Below are 19,243 nucleotides of genomic sequence, written 5' to 3'. Positions count from 1 at the left end.
TTGTTTTATATCGTCATGTATGCTATCTTTCGTTATAATTGTAAACTGGCCGCTTACCATTTAAATTAATTAAAAAATTTAAATAGCAAAAATCATGCAAATAACTATGGTTCGGTATTTTTCATTTTTCTTTTAATTACTGAAACCTCAAATAATTATTACTTAAAAGCTGTTATGAAATTTATATTATTGCTTTGATTAATTTTGAAATAGCAATACCTTACACTTAAAAAGAAATTGTTCTGCCAATCAACAGAACTAAAATGTTTAATTAAGATAATTGGCTCAGCTTTACTTTCTTGACATTTTTATTTTGGAATTATCAGAGACACTATAGAATTGAGATAATGACGTTCGAAAGTAAGGGTATAGACAGTGACAAATCATTGTTGAACTAATTTCTTAACTTGCGTTCTGTAAGTAATGTCGTTTTCACACTATTTTTCTCAACAGAACTAAAACATTATCAGGTATAGCCATACTTCTATATTCCTATCGAAATTTTGTATGACAGTAATTATTCATCCAATGTAAAATGGGTTATTATTCACATTTTTACATCCTAAAAACATATAACCTACTTATTTTAATTTCCCTTTTCTTATATATAATATATTATAATATATTTAATACTTATATTTAACAATGGAAACAGGATTTTCATAATACAGCGTGAGTTTAAAGTATGGATACACTCGGTTTAGTTTTTGATGGATAATATGGAGGGATAGAACTTGGGACACCTTTCTAGGAAATATAATTGAACTTTTTAGTCACTGTTACGACTTTGCCCATTTCCCCAAAATGGAATTTTGGGTAATGGCTAAAAATTGTTAAATATACAGACCCATTGATTGACACTTCATTTGAAGAAGAAGAACCGTGGAAACTAGAGCTTTCTATCTCAACCCAGTACAAAATTGCCGCTCATTAAATTTAATTAAGTTAAAAGCATGTATGGATTTTGCTCAACCTTCTATGTACAGAGATAGAAAAATTAAACTCAGGTGACCCCTCTGGGAAACAAAAGCGAACCATTTCCCCAAAATGGGCTTTTGGGGGACATTTAACAATTTGTTAATATAAAGTTACAATAGCACTACTAATTACCATTACGTTAGGCAATAAAACGTCTAAAACTTACTAAACCTGTGTTTCTTATATGAGCTGTTCAAACTGCTGTGCCAGGACAGTGTGTCAATGTATAAACCTGTTGTATAAACTTTAAACGCCACGTTGTTGGGTTCACGCGGGATTTTTTTGAATTTCTGCTACTATTCTGTCCCTAATTCTATTAATGCACTAGAACCAAACTTCATTACAGTTGTTGGCTGCTACTTGGATAGTCGTATAAACCTGATTTTATAACGCTTCATTGTATATCTTAGAATTAAGGTTTCCATCAATAAAAAAAGGGCCCAACACAATGACCTTTCACAATGCCAAGCCAAAAGTTAAATGTTTCATGGTGCTGGGTACGTTACTCTTTCATCCAGTCATCCAGTGAGGGTTAACATCAGCCTAATAACGAGCATTGGGCCTGTTGACGTTACCGTTTAACATGAAAGTTGCTTCATCTAAGAAAGCAATGTTGTTTAATCTAATTGTATTATTATCAAGGTTCTGGAACATTATTTCACAAATAGCTCATGAACTAAACGGATTTTGTACGCTTTATAACTACTGTCATGTAAAACTTTACAAACTGATGTTTGAGATATACCTAATATTTGAGAAACGTTTCTTTTTGAAGCATTAGGATATTCTACAATAGATTGTAAAACTTCAAGTAACAATGCTTCGTTTGTAGCCGATTTTGGTCGTCCAAATTTGGGGCTGTTTTTAACGCTGCCTGTATTCTAGAAAATAGGATTCGTTTCTTGAACTCGAGATTTAGATACAGGGTTTCGATTGGGGTACGTGTCATTAAATAAATTCCTTACTTCCTCATAAGATCTCACCCGGTCAATGTAGCCTCGTATTATCATGATCATAATGTGCTCTTGTTCAATTAAACACTCCATTTTAACGGAATGTATCACAAAAACAAGTATTAACTTTGTTTATTCCAACCAGAAACTGAGCATTATACTGGACTTCCTCAAAACTGATAAGATAAGGAAGGCCTGCCCTCCAGCAGGTAATAACTGTAAAACAAGTTTGAGTTTAAAAGAAAAGTGGTTGTCTATTGAAGTTATTTACCTTATGAATGTGGATGTTCATGTTTTGCCTCAATTAATTTGTAATTAATGTCAATGAGCTGCCATTTTTTACTGGGTTGAAATAGAAAGCTCAAGTTTCCACTGTTCTTCTTCCTTTATCGAAATATTTCAAATAAGGTATCACTTAATGGGTCTTTACATTTAAAAATGTTCAGTTGCCCCATCCAAAATCCTATTTTGGGGAAATGGGCAAAGATGTAAAGTAACTAAAAATTTCACTTCTATTTCCTATAAAGGTGTTCCGAATTCCATCCCTCCATCTTTATCTTTTAACTTTTGTGTGTATGTGTGTGTGTGTTTGTGTGCGCACGTGCCTGCGTTCGTGTGTGATCCTGACAGATTGGATAAAATCTCATTGCTTTGTTCTCAAAGGAGGAATTTTTTGTATTTTTTTTATTAATGACGTACAACAAAATATGAAATATTCAGCACTCTTCTATAGGTAGCTCAAAAAGGTTGTCTTATAGTAGTTCAATTTACATTTCCCTAAGATTTGTTCAAAGCTACCCCGTCTCCTTCCTTTCGTTTTTAATTTAAATGAATAATGCTGTATTTAAATAACTAAAACAAGTAAGGAATCTTTGAAAGTATTAATTTTAGTATTTTCCTGAACCCGCATTCTTTAGTCTTTTTGGAACAATCCACCTAAATAATTACAACCTTGTACAAATAACTATGCAAAATGATCGATAAATTCGACACTTCTGATACATCTAAAATATATAAAATACTTTTTTCTAATTGTATAGATTGGTTTGGCTTACCATAATAACAAAATGAAAAGTCTTTAGAAAACGTTAAAATGTATTCGTTGTTGAAATACATTGCGTGTGTTGTACAGCTCATAGTACAGCGTTTCTAATTCAATTAACAACCAACCGTGTTGTTACGGAAAGGTATAGCAGACAGGCAGGCAATAAACAAGGGACGGGATAATGCGGATGAGAAACACCGACAGTGTGTAGAGGTCGGCCATTATATCAGCTGCGTCCGACAGGTAATGCACATGTACACGTTGCTGTAAATCCCACAATGTACCATATATAGAACATACCAGAGTGTGGAGTGCGTTCAAGTGTGACTATAATTAATTATACTGTATGAAACTATCACTGCACCACTGGACTACTCTGTATGATTTGCATGGCTGGAAAATATCTGATACGAAGTTAGATCAAATTTTGTTTATACCGCACCAAATTACTATTTGTTTCAGTATAAAGTGTGTGTTCAGATTTGTATACGTCTCCCCGTTGAAAATCACCAGTTTATAACATAATAATTTATGTCACATGGTCCTATACATGTGGCTGATTTAATAACGTTGCTGTTGCCTATTTGTAATTTAATTCTGGATGTTTTACAACGTAATCACTAAGTAATTCAGTGCACATATTCTGTTTTAGTATTATTACTTCACTACTGAAATTGAAACTTCCGTGCAATCGTGGTTAAGGAGAATTGACTAGCTTTCAATTGTATCTTTTCATATAAATTAACATTAAATTCTGAATCAACTACTGCCTAAATAGTATAACTTTCTCATTGTTAATTTAAATATTATTTGGTCTATAATTCTTTGGCCGATAGTCCCTACGAATAAATAATACGAATTTTATTAGGAAAAGATTTGCTTTTATTCACTATAATGTCCTGTCGATGATCCAAATAAGTAATGTACGATTTTCTTATGTTAATTTTATATATACTGAGTACATGTTTCTACTAATTAATCAGACTCATAGGATACATCATTAGGTATATAATAGTGATTTTTATAATTTTGTGAGAGTTAGGCAAACCTGGAGGAGGGGATTTCCACTTACAGACTTGTTACGAAACTGCAAGACATACGTCGTCATTGTTACTCTATTTGCGTACTTTTCAAACAAAAGCAAACATTTCCATGGGTAACTTTTATTTTAATTTTTTTTTTTTCAAAATGACGGCACAAGAGTCTCAGATAAACGTTCTATTTGACTACAAAAGCGTTATAAGTTGGGTAGAGATTATTAAGTTTCAGTTTCCTGCCTACACATGTTCAATTCATTAAATAATTAAACATATTAATATTTTACGAATCATCGTGTAATAAGACAATCTGTACCTAACTAGGTTCAAATTTAATTCAAAGAATGTGTTTACGCAAAGAATAGTGACAAGTTTTTTAAATAAAAACTGAATTAATCAATGTTTTAAAAATTCAAAATAATATAACGTCCGTTAAAGACCGGAAACACAATTGATTATAAATTTCGATACCATAATCGTATTTATTGAAAATATTAGAATTTACTTTTGATATTGACAATTATTTTACAATGTGCGTACATTGTAATATTTACAAAAAAAATAAAGGTAAATACACTGTAGTTTAAAACTAAATGTAACATTAACTACCAATTTACTTATAAACATACCCGTATAATAATAACACAAGAAAATAATATTGAATTTTTACAAGAACATAATGTAATGACTAAATTATCGAAATGCAAAGCATGAAATGAAAGAATAAACATGAAAATTATATGGAAACCTTTATTGTGATTCGCTGCTGTAAGACTGCAAGTAAATATGAGTATTTCTGTATTGCGTAAATACGCGTTTTTTATATTGTAAAACTGAGTTGCAATTGATTAATAGTTAAATATTCTTTCGTGTAATTTTTTTTTCAAATTATGAATCTCCTGGATAGGAAATATCTATTGATTTTACTAAGTACTTTTATAATACAGATTTGATTTAAATCATTTTATTATTGTGTTTGTATATTTTTTTATTTAATTTATTTTCTTATCCATTACAATATCGATGCTGCACAATACCGATATAAACTAGATATTTACAATCGACTGTTCTGCCGAACTCTTATGAAAGTGCTCCTAGAAACTCATTATGTAACAATTATATAATAATTTTCCAAATTTAACGAAAGTGAGGCTTCAGTAATTTTGTTAAAACTCGTCGTACAATACAGTACAAACATAACTGCATTGTGCTTCTTTGATTTTATATTAGTTTCAAGAGACATTATAATTGAATCTGCCATATTGTGAACAGTCGTCATATGTAGAGGGACATAACCCACAGCAGCAGATGTACCCCTTGAGTTACGAGTGTGATACGTGACCTTCATCCTCTTGGCTGCAATATTTGTGATGCAGTCTGAAATAACCGTACAACATTTTAAGCTAGGAGCAAATTTTACTGTATGTTCATACGTATAAAATTTGTATAGTAAAAGATTCTTTTATATATGTAAACAGTTTCTTTCTGCAAGTTATGTTAAAATTTCCTTTGAGGTCCACTGATGCAAGAACGGTAATATATTATTTCGTATATGTACATAAGTAAACGTATAGGGATATCTTATTAGGGATCTTACTTGAAACTAATGTTTTAGTAAAAAATCTGTTTCGCCATAAACCACACCAACTATTTTGATTACATATTTATGATTTATACAAAATCTTAACAGCAAATATAGGGCAAAACACAAATACATAAAATTATTTGATAATTGGTTATGAATTTTGAATATAAATATAATTTATAAATAATGTTATAGTTTGATAAATGCAGCGTCTAGCTTATACAAATAGTAATTTATAATATAATAAATCATACATTTTGTAAAAAATTATAGTTCTTTTTTTTTAATATGATATACAACTTGAACAAAAATGTACAGCTTTTTATTTCATCACTTGTGTGAAGTATTTTTCTCATAGAAAATACCTTCATGGACTATAAAAATTGGACTTTCAAGTTTTTAAATAAAACTAAGCCATATTAGGGGGTCTTATTTTTTAATATTTAGCTTTGTATTTTTTTATTATGAGACACATATCTATAAGAAAATTTTTTTTTAACCTTTTATACTTCATTATAATTTATTGGAAAATTATGAATTTAACTAAACAAAATTTCTTGTGTTAAAATTTTTAAATGTATTCATCCCATTTAAATAAAATTATATGAAACTGTATTACGATTAAAGCTTATTTTGTTATCTGATTGTGACCTTTGCCTTTCTACCAATTTTTGTTGCATGTTGCTAATTGTTTTAGCCTGGTTATATTTACATAATGGATAGTAAGTAATAAATATTGTAAATTTTGACACTAAATTCGGACTCAATCTTGGAATTTCTAACTGCGATGACATTTCCAATATAAATATCCGTTTAATTCTTCAAATATGGGTAATATGGTCGAATAATAGTTTTAAAGAGTATTGAAAACCAGGAAAATAATTCACCTCCCACTTCAAAAGCGCTGCCATAACGAACCGAATATTGAAACCAAGGATGAGCTCGTATCACGTGACTACGTACTTATATAAACTGACCTTTCTTATTGCTTGTCTATATATTGTTTGTTCATGGCCTTAATATTGCATCCACTTTCTACCCCTGCCTCGAGGGTCTCCACATGTCACTCACTATCCTAGTATTAATGAATTTAAAATTTATTAAACACTTAATATATTTTTAACTGAATAAAGTAATATTCAATTCAGTATAATCAATGTAGATTGGTAACAGAAAAGTTCACATGCATTCTTGAAAAGTTTAATGCTATCTCCGAAAACATTTTGAAAACTGAGAACGTCAAGAAAATTACAGGATTCTGAGATTGAAACAGTTTCTGAGTGAACGTCTGAGAGGCAAAATGAATGTGTGTAGAAATCCTCTGCATTCAGTTGAGAAGTTCAGTCAACATATCCAGTAATAGCTATTGAAGCAGGAGTGGAACAGAGCATTATCCTTTCTAGGGTAACAACTATGTTTGAACATGATTTCTTTCTAAATATATGTGTTCGGTTCATTACTTTGCGATGTTTGGTCATTAATACCAAAACTAGAACACTTGGTTGTTTTATCATGCACAGGATTAATCTACGATGGAACTTTTTATTCAATTTAATAAAAACATAGAGGTTTAGTAAAGAATTTAGCTTATTTTTATCAGATATTCGTGTGAAATGCTCGTAATAAACCTACCCACAATATATCTATAATAATAAATTATTATAACTAATTTTGTATGCTTAAAATTATTTAATACCTTCCGACAGCAAAAAACGGTGCTTGTTAGAAAATCTTTACATTTGAAACATAATTATGCTGTAAATGTGTTTAATAAATATGTCTAGTCAGTGAAACTAAACCTAAACCATTTATAATGCCATCGCCTATTCTAGGCTGTTGATTGGATGTGATATTGACACTACTCTAGAAGCGTTTGGTTAGCAGACGGCGAGAAACGAGTACCTCGTTGTGTTATGTAGTAGTGCAAGTGTTGCTTTTCTCTGCTGTTTATGAATATACTCGTACAGCTCGCAAGGTATCCCCCTTTTCTCTAGTTTAGGTGTCAGGCAGAAGCAGCAATTTCATTTCTTGCCCTCCTCCCCCTTCGTCAACGTTAATGTAGTAAACATCCATTGTAGAATTGGACCTTTGTCCATAGACCTTTCCTAAAAAATGTACTCGCTCTCAAGTGCATTAATTGTGAAATATCGATTCACTAACATACAATGGTTCAACTCTGCAGACAGTGAAGTGCCAACATGCGGGAACCGTTCGTGATTCTAGTGAAGGACTGCCCGTGTACACTTAGCCCCCTTCCCACCTCTCCCCCTCTCAACAAATCAAGTGTTTTTTAATTATTTTCCAGCTCTTCTGTCTGTCAACAATAGATGTTATCACACAACAGTACTAGAGCATGCATTTTTTTAATTCTTATATATTTTTAAATCGTGTATCTGACTTTAAATGCGACGAATATAAAATGTAAAAAAACACGCACTCTGTAGGCTCAAAACAGTCCACGCTTCACCCTCCTGGACATTTATAATCCTAGGAGTAGGTAATTCCACCAAATTAATAACTCTACTTGCATTGCAAGTTTTAGTTAGGAATCATTCAAGTTCAAGATACGCTTGATCGTGAATACGTCTATGATTTTTCATTTTTACATATAACGAGATGGAAATAAGCTGCACCGTGTGTCGCATAACAGGCTTCGCTGATGTTCAATGAACATTTTTCCTACAGCTAGTGTCTTTATGTACAGATGGAACGACAGTCAATCGTACTGTAAAGCAATTTTACATTCTTTGGTTAACAAAAGGGAAATTGTGCCAGCCTACTGAGGTTCAGACTTCAACGACGCTCAGTCAAACTCCGTGGTTGGACATGTACCATCATGGAATTCATTATTGTCTATGTGAAATGAATGTTTTTGAAAACTGTCAAGTCTACAGTTGAAGTCTTTCTCTAGATGTCTCGTCACATTTCACACGTTGAATCATCAAATTGTGTTTCATATCAGAGTTTTATTATTAAAACTCTACACACCAAGTCACAATAAAATGTTGGTGTATGTGTTGCGAACGTTAGTCTCTATGTTTTAATATGACACATGTTATAATATTTTAAGAGTGTACTGATTTCCTTTACAAATTTATTTGTTCTGCTATTTTCTCTTTCTCGTTGCCTTTATGTTTACCCATAAGACCAATGTAAATATATTCACTAACTCTCAACCAAAACCCATGTAGTGACATGCACCATCATCGAACTCAGTGATCCTCATATAAAAGCTACATGCACAAGTCCATAGGTCAGTTCGTAACCAGAAAGATAGACAGAAATTAAAGTTTTCCAGCCCCTCGAGTGATAGGATTTTGCTAACGCTCAGCCAACAAACCATTGAAAAATATAAAGATTTTAAAATCTACCCGTGTAATTTGTTGGTTACAGAGCTCACTAGAAAGTTATGTTATAAAGGAATTCCCAGTCAAAATTTATCCGTACAAGTTACCCTCCCCCCCCACACATCCATGTATCTTAACACAAGGGAGATAACTATAATTTACTTTCCTCTCCTTTTTAAAAAAAATCCTTGAGGATATAAGAGGGGCATTACAAACCGTAATAAAAATATTGAGCCTAGTGTGTCAAGGCTGCTGAGTATGAAGGCGGAATTGGGGAGGGTGAGAAGGGGAAGTGAAGGTGTTAGTATTCATGAAGCCCTCAAGGAATTGTCTTGTTACAAGTTAGAGGTTGTCACCTCAGAACTGTATACCTTCATCATCTCAATGTACAACTTCAAGTTTTCTTCTTTGTATACAACTTTATTTAAATAACACAATTTTACCAGATTTCCCTCTTTTATGAGGATGTTATGCTGGTATTTTGTGTCCAATGATTTGTGTTTTTAATCATGGTATAGTACTCATTATAGTTTTTTATCGCTTAATCTTTTTCTATTACAACTTACTCTTGCCCCTGCTTTAAATTAACTACCAATAAATTGATGCTTTCCTCGATTTTGTGCCTTCGCTTATTCCCTTCTTCCTTTAATCGTTTGAAAGGCTGACAATGTTCAAATGCTACTAGATGAATAATATAGTTTTTAGTAGTATGTTTTTCCAAATAACCGACTTTCTTCAAAGCACGATGAATGGAATGTGGCAACTTAAAACTTAAATGTTTTTCAAGGAAACATGCAAATTTATCGCCACTATGAGGCTAAGTCAAAGTTATCAAGAAAATCATATATCGATTAATCAAATCTAGTACTCGTCTATATCTAATCATCTATTATCTAGACTTGACGATTTTTTTTGTAAATATACCACTAGTTTGCCTCTAGCCAAAGTGTTTCTCTTGTCAGTTTTACTCCACTCATAATACTAAATAGTTCAGGACAACAGCTTGCGATGCAACTGAGTGGTTATTTATGTCATTCTTGTAAAGGACAATCTTCCAGTGATTTGTACCATTTTAAGAAGTTTTGAAATCACTTTCCTTCCCATACCCATTTCAGAATCTTGATGTTGTTTGTGCAATGCAGAAAAATCGTTTCCTCACTGCTAGTTGATTTCGGTCCTATTATTTTTCCTTCTACTCTATCCTAATTTCTCGGGTATAGTTCTTCATTTTTTTATCCTGATGGAATGAATATTTCATTCTCTTCAAACTCAAGGATTTTTATACAACATTAACCTTTACAGTTAACCTCATAATATCACTCAGGGAAAGTTTCTGCATTACTTCACCGAAATTACATCCAGAGCCCAAACTCATCCTCTATTCCAAAGTACCTAGCTTAGCATGCCATTTTGTTTCAACGTGGTGCTTCTTTCAAATTTAAAAATATTCACAACTCCGTTCTTTATAGGTTAGAGAAAAAACAAAAAGTGTTCTGGAATGCTTATAACATTGCCTACATTTTTTGTAATGATCAATATTTTTCTATCTCGTTTTAGAGATATCGAACCCTTCCTATATCACCAAAAACTCGAGAAATAAATGTTGAAACACACGTTCAAGTTGAATTCAAATTTTGATACACAATAATAAATACCGTTCATTGGTAATCTTGGTACGCCAATTAGTTCTAATAAGGGGACTGTTTAAACTTTTTGAAATTCACAACTCATTTACTTATGTTCATAGAGAAAAATTATTGTGGACATTGTGTAATAAATAATTTTGTATTACCTCAAATGCTTATTAAAATTATGAATACATACAAATCCAATAAGAAATAAACTGTTATTTCAGGTGTTGGTTTACAGAATGTACGTACTTATTCCGACTGAACTGGAAGGATTACTTAAGGGCTAACTTAAGGCTTGGCTACACGGCATCAGAACGTCAAGTAACGTCCTGTCTTGTTCGAAATGTGATGGAATGTTTTACACAGCGTCATCACGTAGCCTTACATTGCAGAATGGAGAGGGTGCTCTCGAGACCATTCAAACTGGATGTGACGTTACGTCACGTAGCCTTACATTGCAGAGTGGAGAGGGTGCTCTCGAGACCATTCTAACTGGATGTGACGTTACGTCACGTAGCCTTACATTGAAGAATGCAGAGGGTGCTCTCGAGACCATTCAAACTGGATGTGACGTTACGTCACGTAGCCTTACATTGCAGAGTGGAGAGGGTGCTCTCGAGACCATTCAAACTGGATGTGACGTTACGTCACGTAGCCTTACATTGAAGAATGCAGAGGGTGCTCTCGAGACCATTCAAACTGGATGTGACGTTACGTCACGTAGCCTTACATTGCAGAGTGGAGAGGGTGCTCTCGAGACCATTCAAACTGGATGTGACGTTACGTCACGTAGCCTTACATTGAGAGAATGCAGAGGGTGCTCTCGAGACCATTCAAACTGGATGTGACGTTACGTCACGTAGCCTTACATTGCAGAGTGGAGAGGGTGCTCTCGAGACCATTCAAACTGGATGTGACGTTACGTCACGTAGCCTTACATTGAAGAATGCAGAGGGTGCTCTCGAGACCATTCTAACTGGATGTGACGTTACATCACGTAGCCTTACATTGAAGAATGCAGAGGGTGCTCTCGAGACCATTCAAACTGGATGTGACGTTACGTCACGTAGCCTTACATTGAAGAGTGGAGAGGGTGCTCTCGAGACCATTCAAACTGGATGTGACGTTGCGTGACGTTGCCGTATAGCTACTTGATTTAATATTCAGCTTCTCATCAGTACATTGACGGGACTGGACTAGACGTCCATTAACTATCGGTAATGAAATAGAACGACCCTCTTTCCTTTTAAGTTCAATTTTTACCTAGGCTATTTTCCAACATAGAGTGAAATACATACACACTATTTTTAGAAACATTTACAAACGTTATACCACTTTTATGCTTTCACACATTTTATACATCTTAAGGTTTTAAAACAGTATTTGTTCAACGTTTAAGAAAGGAATTGTCTGATACAAATAATTAGGCATCAAAGAATAATAAAGGATGTTTTAAAGAATAAAAAAAGAAGTTTTATAACCCTAATGACATTGCAATGATCTTTGTTACTGCATACATCTAAATTCTCATAAGGCTTCAAGTTAGTGGTAGTAATCACTTTGAGAAAATTAATAAAATAGCAGAAGTACGCTCACGTGTTAGTAGACCATAACATCAAATCATTAGATATGAATACATTTGAACACTTACAGGTGATTATGTACAACATGTGTGAATGTACTGCAATAAAACCAGGTTTACGTTTTATCCAACGTCTTTAAACATTTTTTTAGTTTAAAGTACATACATTTTGAAAGTTCCAATCTATAATGTTGTATAAATTAACCCCTATAACTAATAACGCATTCTCTGTTTGATAATTCAACATGATAGCCACATACGAAATATATCTTTCTTTCGTTTGCTCCGAAAGGAATACTTCGTTTGAAAATTGAAATTAACGCAGAGAAGTTTACAAACAACGTCCAAACAAACCGTCAACTGCTCCTTAGTTAAGTCTATTGTCTGCCACCATCCACAAAGACATCAGTTAGCGTCTGCCCGCATTGCTAATTGACACAATTGTACCACTTTCTCCCTCAGTTGACTTTTGACTCCGAGAAATTAATACGTACGAAGCACAAAAGTTACTAGTTCACATCTTAAACAAAAAATATAAATGGTATGTTTATATAGTATATGAGTACATTTGAATACGTACAACAATTGATAAGTTATATTAAGAGAACCCATATGGAATTAACAGTAAACCTTTACAAAGCAAATGTTTTCATTTTAATCATCAACAAAAAACGTAGATATTCCTTTTAATATAGAATTAAATCTATATATTTATATACATAAATATATATATATATATATATATATATATATATATATATATATTTATTTATTTATATACATATATATATATTTATTTATTTATTTATATACATATATATATATATATATATATATATATATATAACATACGCACTACCAACATTTACATATGCATTCGAACTATTTTATTTTACAAAAGAAATTATTTGTAAGTGCCATCATACACAGTTTTACTAATTATATAATTATTTTTATTTTTATTCTAAAATAAGCTATATGATTGCACGTTGGTCCAACTTTACCTTTTGACGATAGACCGCATCATATAATTAAGCCTGCTAATGTTGTGGGTAGCCGTTTAATTATTGTGGTTTAGCGTCATCCCAAATACAGTTATGTCGATTAATCGATCCATTGATTTTACAAGTCACATAGCCTTGATTTATAAAATTAATAACAAAACATGTAATTTATTAGGAGCATTTATCTGGATTGTATTTATTTAAAATATGTAAGACGTAAGCCAAATTACAGTTAAAAGTATTTTTTAATCTCACTTAAAACCCCCTTTTCAAAAAGGTTCTATACAATTTATAGTATATAGAAGTATTTTATCAGACCCTTATTCACTTTTGACTGTTCCGTATATTTCATGTTCTGCACGTTTCAAATTATTGATATGCGAGTATATCCGTCGTCCAGAAATAGTTAAAAAATAAGTTACTTTGATCAAGATACAACTGAACTCCAGACAAGTTCGTTAAAATTTAAATAAGAAACTTAGAGTTATTAGTTAAAATCATGATCAATCAAAACTGCTCGAGTCATTAAAAATTTACTGTTTTGTAACCAAACATGTGGTTTTAATGTAAAAGTATGAATCTAGTGCCATTTGGCGTTAAAAAGAGGGCACAGTTACTAATCTTCCAGTTTAAATTCCACTTCATATTTTAAACTGTTATCAATACGTATTGGTGAATTAATGTAAATAATTCAAATGTTACATATTAATTGCAGATAATTAATAATTAGAGCCAGCAATAATTAGCCTCTCAACTGAATATATGATTAAATATTGTATTGGTATTCAGCGAAATCAAACCTATGACGGGAAGAGCGACCTATGGCGGATATAACTAATGGATTAGCAATTAGTATTCAACTATCAGTTCAATTTTGTTTTTTACTGCGTTGAGAAGAACTTTTAAGTGTTGAGAAATTACAAGATATTATTTTGTCATTTTTAAATTCGTTCCCTTTTCATTTTCAGTTTTAACTGTTTTTCTATTGCCTCATTTTCTGAATTCTCATTTTAACAAATACTTAGAGCTTTGGAATGCAAAACAGGGCTCCAGGAGAGAAATACATAAGTGAATGGGAAGTGTCTATAGTGTGACACGAATAGTGCACAAGTAATCATCACGATCACTACCGCTACCGCTACCGCTACTGGCAGGTTGGTGAGTGTATGGAGTAAATGTGTTAATGTATTGCGGCGCCAGGCAGGGATGTCGTGTTATGTATTCATGAAGCCCTCCAGGAATTGTCTTACTTCAACTTCGAGATGTCGCTCCGAAACTTTTCACCTTCATCATCTTAATGTACATTTCTGGTTTTCTGGCTCTGCTCATTTAATGTATTTTTCGATTTTCGTAACAAAGACTTCTTTCATGTTCTTGAATGCTATTTTCGGATTTTAAAACACTTTCTTGTTTCTTTGTCAAAAATTACTTTCTTTGACAAAATAGTTCAAATTCAAATTCAAATGACTTTATTTGTATTATATATACAAAAGGGCGAATTTAGGGCCATAAGGCCCTGTCTTACAATTAACCCTAAAAAGCTTCAATTAGCTTAATTAGTTGTGATCTTCTTACTGATAATGGTCTTATAGTATCCTTCACACAGTCTGAGATATGTTATGTTTTGAGCTAATTTACACTAGGAAAGTACTATTCCAATAAATCAAACGTTATATTAAAACTTATTGCAATAATTAAACATCTTATATACGTAGGTTGTTCAAAAGGTGATTGCATAGGTTGTTCAATATATTCAATTAATCCAGGTTGTATGGTTCTTCCAAATTTAGCAATTCAAAATTATTTTTCTGTTTTATTGTCCTTTTTTATGCTGTGTCAGAGCAATTTTACTCATCAAGTCTTCTACTTAAATTGGTATTAAAAACAAGAATTGAATTGATCATTTTGTTTTCTTAACTAACAAGATTATATGCTGCAATAATTAATATTTATAACGCTTCCAAGTAATAAAAGGAACTAACATCAATGACACATTATATTTTAACATTCATGAAAGGTAAAACTTAGTAATATGATTGTATAATCAACAATTTTATTTTCAATTAGTTATGCAAACATATGTTCGAGTAAACGTACATTCCTGTCTACGCCAATTTAGGTTTTCCAAGTCATATTCTAATTTACCCTAAGTCAGTAGGGTTGCTTTTGAGGAAAAAAGAAACACGTGGAAGTATTTGAATTTGAATGGAAAATCTTTAGGGATGGACCAGTACGGAATAAGGATAACCCTCTTTGTAAGTGGGTCAACTAGAACAGTACGTACAAATAACGTTTAAGAGTTTTCGTGATAAAATGAGATGATACGAATGTCTGGCTTTTATAGTTTAATTTTAGTTTAAATATAGCATACACTATATACAAGACTTTGCATATAACTTTAAAACTCAGTTAAATAAAACCATAAAGCATAATACTACAACATCAATTAAGCATTATGGCATTATGGTTAAACATTTAAAATGCACTTCCTTTCTTTAAACTTTTTATTATTATTTGAATTCTAGTTTGCAGTATTCCACATTTCAATACGTTTTCTAGATGACTTTGGATTTCTAGATGTCTCCGTACACGTTCAATTAGTTGAGATTAACATTGGAATGAAAAATTGTAATACTATATAATTACATAAAATATAGAGGATTTAGTCATAAAATATTCGTATTAATCTTTTCTTTGTGTTACTTTTAAACACACATTTTGTAAAGAGTAGTAAAAGGATACTTCTTCTAGACAAAGGAAAATGATTGATTTTCTTTTTACATCACGGACTATTTATTCGTTATTTTCCCAATAAGTTGTAAATTGATTAGCGTATTTATTGCTTTCCTGATGAGTTATTTATATAAATTAATAGGTAGGAGTACGCCATACAACACGTTACGTAACAGAATTCGCTCAAGTTATAGCTCATTTCACTGTAGATAAATCTGCGACATCCATATATGTAGACAAAAAAGAGATTGTTACATTCTTCAGGCAGACAGAATAGAAAATCTGGCAGCCTATTGAGTAATAGATTTCAATAACACTCAATAAATCCCTTGCATAGGCATGTAGTTTCACCGAACACAATCTTGTCTATGTAGAAATAAAGGTTCATGCAACATTTAAATTCAACATATGAAATCGTCGCAATATCCTGCGGATAGTTAGTATAAGTAAAGGCTCAGCCAAATTCTATAGAGGTACTTTCCATCACCAAACATCATGTTGTCTAGGCAGAAATGACATTAAATTGAAAGTCCTTAGCTCAATTCGTTCTTGTGATATCCAGCTGGAAACAGACACACAGGCAGGTACATAAACAAAAAAGGAACTTTAAACGGACCTCTAGAAGCAAAATATACAAAATTTCAAATTTATAACTGAACTCATTCTCCAGATATGTATCTGAGTTATGGCTATCAACCTTAACGTTCAGCTACATTCCATTGAGGAACATGTATCATCATCGGACTCTATCTTGTCTATATACAAATACACTGGTAGAAAGAAGTATCGAAAGGTCTGATAGAATGTAATGAAAATCTTACTAACCACTCTACCAAATATCACAGGTTCAAATGTCATATGATTGTATGATATTAAACCTGTACTTTTAAAAGTATGTTTAATCTATAGGTTTCTCGTTGACATCATGATTACCCATAAGACCAATGTTTGATAAAGCTCAGCCAAACTTGAACGATCATCAAGCTCGATGTTGGCTTTATAAAAATGAAACGTCTTCAAAAATTAAAAAACCTTCTGTTGGTTGGTTCTCGAGATATTTTGTGGACAGACACACAGACAGACAGAAATTAAACTTTTCTAACGCCTCGAGTGATAGGGTTCACTAACCCTCAGCCAATAACACCCAATTACTTAGATTTCAGCTTTATTACAAGCAAGGGATGGTTTGGACAGTGATCAATTTTAATATTTTTTAACGTGAGTAATTATCTATCTCTAACCTTTTTTTATCTCGTCATCATTCGTTTTAAAGTTTTCTTCAATGGACTTGTAAGTCAAATGGAGTAAACTACCGGACTAAAATTGGATGTTTTCGTTATAATGAATGATCCGTCTCATATGGTACAATGTTCCAATAAGAATGTGTATTATGTAAGCATCGTATGTGTTATTGTAATAGACTCTCGCATGAAGTGATTAGTAAAATATTACTCTACTCTTTTCTTTAAAGTTGAAAACCTAATTATATAACTCGTATGTATGCAATCATGTTAACTAAGACTTAAAAACTGCATAAGGATCAATAATCAGGCCCAAACCGGTGACTGCTGTAGTGTTAATAATTAACTTAAAGTGGTAGAGTTTTTCGAATTTTATGATTTCTTAGAACTACATGAAAATATCCATGTGAAAATATATTAGCTACTACTTTATACGTTGTATTTATTTTAACCCATGTAGCACATTTAAAACCCTTAATTAAATAACGTCTTTACTTTGTTCTACTCTATCAATCTTCAATATAGTTCTACTATTTTAAGTCATTTAAACAATAGTCTGTCTAGTCTGTTCAAAGAAAAAAAACCATACGTTGTTAGTTGGATTCAATTTATTAGCATTAAAATATTTTAATAGGTTTTTAAGATATATATATATATATATATATATATATATATATATAAAATTAATCACAGATAGTCTTGTATTAATAATAAAGACTGTAATTTATCATTTCTTCATTAAAATTACTCAATTTTAAGATATAAATTTAATTTTGTTTATACGTAGTTAATTACACACAAAAAAGGTTAGTTGGTATGGTTTCAATAATATTGTAATCAATTTCGGTATTGAACTGAAAATTCTTGCTGTATAAATAGTCATAACTATATATTTTAAAACAACTCAATATTTTACTGAAATACAAATTTAATGTTGAGAAGAATAATCTAAAAACGCACTTATTCTGAACGTATATATTTCAGTCACTTGTAAGTACTCGCATATAAATTCACCTTTTGTATTCAATTTATTTTACTGTTGTTTACACATACAAGCAAATAAGATATAAATTAATTAATATTAATGAATTAATACTTTCAGTCTGTTATTATTATTATTGATAACTAAGAACAATATTGTTGGATAAATAAATAAATACAACCGTGTTACGTCAGTTTAGAGGGATGAACCACGTCATCGGTACGACATAACTGATGTTTAGAAAAGCTGAAAAGTGATGGTGATTGTCAGCTCTTGACAGGCAGCGGGCCACTTTGTCTCCATGGAGACTGGACTGGGAGCCATCTCCTTTATATGTGTCTCCTTCCCCACACGACCGCGCCCTGTGACCCTTACACAGTCCACATATCAAGTGGTTATGGCGACAAACTCAATGAATTTGCCACCTAATGTGGATGCTATGTTTGTTTTTAATTTTCACCCTCCAGCTTGAACGACCCTCTTCACATCATTCCGGGTTTTTAAACTGGAACACAGCTCTCTCTCTATAATACAAACTGGATGGTTGATTCAATTTCATGAATAGAAACAATAAGATAACTAACTATGTTAAAATCATATTTAATCAATTTTTTCTGTTGTAAATAAGACGTGATGTCTTTATTCATTCATTAATTTTGATTTCTTTTTATAAGAAGTACAGGAGTCGAATATGTTGATAAATTCTGAGTCTAGGCGCTTAATACACTTTGTGCTGGCTACTTTATGATTCAGATATTTTGAAACTGCTGCAGATATCTTTGTGGTTCATTTTAGTCTGTAGAGGTTACGTACTAGAAATACATTTATCAAAACTATAATGGTGAGACTCTACTAAGGTGTTAAGGATTATTGATATAGTTAATAATAAAAAATAAGGAGTCTTTCAGAAATGTTTCAGATTTTTTATTTCGCATGACTCCACCTACCTTAATTTTTTCTGTGGTTTGTAACTTTAGATCAATACGTTCACGGGATCATTGTAAAAATCTTAAATATGTCTACAAGATGCTACAAGAGGTCTCTTGTTTAGAAATTAAACCCCATTGAAAGATAATATAAATCTAAAGAAATCTATTTATTAGTTATCTATCTGAATTTGGGTGA

The sequence above is a fragment of the Homalodisca vitripennis genome, chromosome 1 (assembly GCF_021130785.1).
Source record: "Homalodisca vitripennis isolate AUS2020 chromosome 1, UT_GWSS_2.1, whole genome shotgun sequence".
Lineage (NCBI taxonomy): Eukaryota > Metazoa > Arthropoda > Insecta > Hemiptera > Cicadellidae > Homalodisca > Homalodisca vitripennis.
This window is presented reverse-complemented; position numbering follows the sequence as displayed.